The 5572-nt window shown below is 39.1% G+C and overlaps 1 pseudogene; it reads right to left on the reverse strand.

Moving 5' to 3' along the window:
• Positions 1 to 3941: 3941 nt before the first annotated feature.
• LOC103608928 lies at positions 3942 to 5129 on the reverse strand (annotated as a pseudogene).
• Between the last annotated feature and the right edge of the window lie 443 nt (positions 5130 to 5572).

The raw sequence follows: 5572 nt of genomic DNA on the forward strand, positions 1-5572 counted from the left end.
TCATTACCTGATCAATAGAAATCATGCCTTTATTAAGATGGTAAATAAGTTTGATAAAATATTAGGATAATGATTAGCAGATAAATGGCTCCCAAAATTACACCAAACATTCTTAAAGATGTAGGCAGAGTAATTAGTTAATTCATTTATTCATTCAATAAAGAGTGAATGAGAATTTATTGTGTGATGAAGAATAAATCAATTAAATAACTGTATTTTGGTAGCTTAAATTATGGAGAGTAGAGACACAAAATACAGTATATGCAATATATAAGCAAATTTTGAATTATATTAGAATATAAGTGTAGGAAAACTGCATTAGGGTAAGAATAATCAAGAATGTTGAGAGAGGCACTATTTGCCTTTTTAAATAAATGGGTAATTTCATTGAAGATGTAATAGTTGTGCAGAGAAGAAAGTTATATTTTAAAAGGATTGCTCTAGCTGCTAAGCTGAAGATATACTAGTGTTTGGGGATTTTTTGGCCGGGGGTGGCGTAGAGGAAGAAGGATAAGTCTGGAATCTGTGAGTGTAGTTAGAAGAATAGCACTATAAACCAACTTGAAAATCTTAGCAGTTTGGATCAGATTGCAGTAGTGAAAGTGATAGCAGCTATTGAGATTCAGGCTTTATTTTGAAGGTAGAACCAAGGGGAATTTTCTAGCAGAAGAATGTGGTATATGAGAGAGAAACAATCATCAAGAGTGACTAAAATACATTTGATTTGAGCAAGTTGGAAAATTAAATTACCACCAAATGAGACACTGAAAGGTATAGCATGGATTTGGTGTTTAGGGGACAGCTTGAAAGTTAATTTTGAAGATGTCTATTTGAAGCTCATGTAAAGATGTGAGTGGGTATTTAGATATACAGGTCTGGTACTTAGGGGAGGAATCCCTAATATAAATTGAGTAGTTTTTAGCTTATTTGAGATATTTAATGCCATAAAACTAGAAAAGGTGACAAAAAGAACTGAGTGAGTATAAAAATCCAAGGACTTATTTTTAGGTATTCGAAGGCTTAGAGATTGGAGAAAAGAGAAAAGAAAAAGAGTAGAAGGGTGTGTTTGGTAGAAGCCTAACTATAGGATACTAATATTCTGAACATCAAATAAAAGAAGTATACCAAGAAGGACATACTAATCAATTGTATGTAATGCTAGATGCCAACTTAGAATTCACTAAGGACACTGACAAAGTATTCAATGAATTGAGCTCATTTATTCCTTCCACAAGAATTTTATTCTGCAACCCATAATCACTTTTGTGTTTTCTTAATGATTTTCCATCTGACAAAATAATATATTATTTGTTCTTGAAGGAAATTAATTAGGTTATAGCATATTCTTTTTAATAGTTAATATTTAGTACAATGTGATTAGACAATTGAACAATTATTCATCTATTGATAAGGTTATCATAAATGCTGATTGATTAGACATTCCAAAGCTCATGTCTTGGACCCCCTTCCAATCTACATTCACTTTTTGATTGCATTCTCTACTCTCATGGCTTTGAGTACATCACATAAGCTGAAAAAAAATCCAATTTATATTTTCAGCCCAGACTGATCCTTTAAATGCCAGAAGAATATAGACAAATACCCACTGAACCTTTTATATGAACTTTAAATTGATATCTCAAACTGTTCTAAGATATCTGGTCTCTAATAATTGAAAAGAGTTAAAAATTTTATTCCAAGAAAATTGTTGGGGCATCCACTAAAGTCCATTAGTGTGTTGTTTGTTTGTTTTGAATAATTTTTAACTGGAAAATAGTACACTAGACCTTCTGATCATCAACTTTATGAATGCATGTTTTTATAAATGAGAGAAGTTCAAAATAAAGAAAAGTTTAGCTGCTCATGTTTTGGAGTAAATCCTATGCACAATAGTAAAGTAGGATCATTTGCTTGGATCTGAAGCAGAATTTTAGGCTCAATTTAGATTTTAGAATGAGGTTACTGTACTTGAGTGACAGAGAAAATAAACTCTTGAAGAAATTTCCATGAATGTAGAAAATTACTGTAGCTCATTCCACAAAAGGCTGACTGTGAAATAAGGAAAGCAAATGACTCCAGTTATTTATGTGCTTATTTATTTGTTTGTTAATGAGGCTCCTGCATCATGAGTTGGAAGCACTGAAGAAACTACAGACATTTTTGAAGACTAGATTCATTCTAATCTAACACAGGCATGGAGAAATATGCCAGAGAAATTTAGAGTTTCTATATTCAATGACAAACAGTAGAATACATTAGCCTGCTTTCAAAAGTAATCAAACCAGTATGCTGAAAGTATAATGAAGCTTAACCGAAATGAAAGTTAACATTTCATTTACTGTGAAATAAGCTTTCTAAGATAAAAGAAGTAATTTATAGTGTTTTTTCCTTTGCTTTTTCTCTTAAAATTCTAAGGTAATTTTCAATGAGTATACTGATCCTCAGAGAGAGTGATTCTTTTGGTCCATGTAGTTGACCACTGTAGAACATTGGCTATCAATGTCATAAGTCACTATATGGTTTACACACACAATCAAGATACAGCACTGCAAGGAACAGCTCATTTAACCTTCACTTAACCTCCCCAGACTACTTTTGCCTTTCTTCTTTTCCAGTACCACTGCAGCTTGCCAAGTAGTTGCATATCTGTTATTGGCAAATCAAATTTTATCTATGTCAGACAAGAGAAATAATTGATTGACACTAACATAACCTTTTGTTTCAGGGAGATCCAAGATATTGAGCTTCAATGGCAGAGATACAACAAATGTATTAGGCATATTCACCTTGACAAAAAGCAAATATTGTACTTCAGAAGAGCATGAAATTTAAAATAAAGTAGGATGCCATGTTTTCCAGTAGCCATTAAAAAATGTGAGTTTACTGAGTACTATTTACCCTCTGTTTACTATATATGAGAAGAAAATATAAAGGAACCAGGTTTCCAAAACAGTCCTATAAAGTAGCATTTTCATTAATGGGATGGATGGGTATTTATATAAAAGGTCTCAGAAAAATCTGAAATTCATAAGAGAATGTTTTAGTCCATTTTGTGTTGCTATAACAGAAATACCTGAGACTGGGTAATTTATAAGAAAAAGAGGTTTATTCGGCTTACGATTCTGGGACATCTGCATCTAGCACGGGCCTCAGGATGCTTCTACTCAGGGCAGAAAGTGGCAGGGAACCGGTGGGTACAAGGAGATCACATGGCGAGAGGTAGCAAGAGAGAGGGGGGGCAGTGCCAGGGTGTTTTAAACAACTAGTTCTCACAGGAACTAATAGAGCGAGATCTCACTCATTAATACCCCCGCCCCCAGGGAGAGCATTAATCCATTCATGAGGGATCCACCCCATGACTCCATCAGTTTGCAACACTGCCACACTGAAGATCAAATTTCCACATGAGTTTTGGTGGGGACAACACATCCAAACTCAATCACAGACTTTTCTTTTTCTAATTGTAGCAATTTATTAGAAGCCCTGATTTATTATTCTCCTGCTGATATTTGTGAACTTCTCTTGAGAGTCCAAAGAGTTTTTGTGAAAGGTACTGTTGGGGGCCTGAAGCCCCACACCCCTTCTTGTGAGACCGCTCCTACGTGACAATCTGCTCAGATGGCCGTGTGTCGGGCCTCCCTGAGCCAGAGACTGACAAAACCGAGTGGGAAGAGACACCGGTCCAGCCGGGGGTCCCTTGTGGGGCTGAGCGGGATGATGAGTGTCGCTGGCACGGCCCTTCCCCCCCAGGACCTTCCTCCCTGGGGGCCGAGAAAGAACACCACCAAGCCAGGAGAGTGGTCAAAGCCGGAACTCTGTTTATTACAGCAGACAGGGATTTTTATAAGGTACTAGGGGCGGGGGAGCCCTTATCCAATAGGGAGTTGACACACTGCTATCCGGGGGGAGGGGTGAGGACAGGGCAAGCGGGAAAAAAGTGCATATTCTGGGTTCCAGTAGGATCATTTTTTTAGTCTCAAGGAATTGGCACCTACAACCGGTTCCTGGATGATTGTACCAATTATCTGAGCTATAGAGGCTTGGGGGTTATCTGGCAAGTTTTTGAATGAATGTCTGGAAATCTGAGTTGATGACAGAAGGAGTTCACATAGGTGATTTCCTTGAAGGCTGAGCAACTCTTTTTCTGACCCGGTAAGAGTTGATCTAATTCAGCTTTTGTTTCTCTGAGGAAGATGGAGTTGACATAAAACTCAGATAATTTTTCTGTGAGTGGCGTATCTCACTTGGACGGCTCTTCAGTCTCCTTGGCTTCACTATCTTCTTTCTCTCTATTTAATAATACAGCAGAGGAGTCCCCAATAATGACATCCAGGAAGAAGTCCACAAGGTGAACCCATAGGGCTCAGAGTGGTAACCTGCTGATGCAGATTACCCCAGGAGTTTCTGAGCAGGGAACATTAGTCTTTCTGAGATCAATAAGGTGAGGCTATGAAACAACTTGAAGATGGAATAATGAGGCTGATGAATGGAGAAGATGATTGTTCATTCCTGTTTAGACATCCTCTTCAGGAGCAAAAGGACGGCATTTGCTGGGCTTGAGTCTAAGCCACTTGTAGGCTGATTCAGGAGCAAGATGGATGGATGAGTAATAAGCTCCATTCCTATACTAGTTCTTTTTCTTTATCCTCCAGACACACCATAGATGAATCGAGTTTACCCTTGTAGTCTACCACTTTGTCCATACCTGACTCTTCAATGACTGTGTTAATCCATTCCTTTTTTTCACAATTTGTCATGGTTGGAAGACAAAGAGCTATTGAGAACAGTGATGGACACTGTCAGCGTCCCCATCAGAACATCATCCTGTACCACATTACCTGAACACCATTTGAAATTGGCAGCTTGAAGTGCTCCGTTTATCAGAACATCTCCAGATAATCCATGTGGATCTTTCTTTGCAGCTAAGACATCTAACATTGAAAATTTGCCTCCACCTGTGTGTCTCAGGGTGACACTGAGGCCAGGTTTCATGATCCCCTTGATATTCATTAATCTTTCTTAACTGTTTTTTGACCAAGTAGAAAGCCACTCTTCACTTTTACTGAACAGCAGATGTTATTCAAATTTAATACAGCTCCTTCCACAGGGCACCAGTTTGTCGGGCCTCCCTGAGCCAGAGGCCGACAAAACTGAGCAGGAAGAGACCCCGGTCCAGCCGGGGGTCCCTTGTGGGGCTGAGCAGGATGATGAGTGTCGCTGGCACGGCCCTTCCCCCCCAGGACCTTCCTCCCCGAGGGCCGAGAAAGAACACCACCGAGCCAGGAGAGGTTGGAGCCAGATAAGCCAAACGTGCTCCACAATCAACAACAGCAATGTATGGTGAGGGAGGACTAAGAACAGTACCTCCCTTGCAATCACAAGGCTTACCAAAATNAGGGTTCGGATCCCACATACAGACCGGCCGCTCACTAGCTGAGCGAGGTGCGGGCACAACACAGAGGGTTGCGATCCCGTTGCTGGTCCCGGTCCAGTATGGGCGAGACACTGAGGGTTGCGATCCGTTGCCGGTCACGAAAAAAGACAAAAAGGAAAAAAAAAATAGCATAAAATT

The sequence above is a fragment of the Galeopterus variegatus genome, unplaced genomic scaffold (assembly GCF_000696425.1).
Source record: "Galeopterus variegatus unplaced genomic scaffold, G_variegatus-3.0.2 Scaffold8989, whole genome shotgun sequence".
Lineage (NCBI taxonomy): Eukaryota > Metazoa > Chordata > Mammalia > Dermoptera > Cynocephalidae > Galeopterus > Galeopterus variegatus.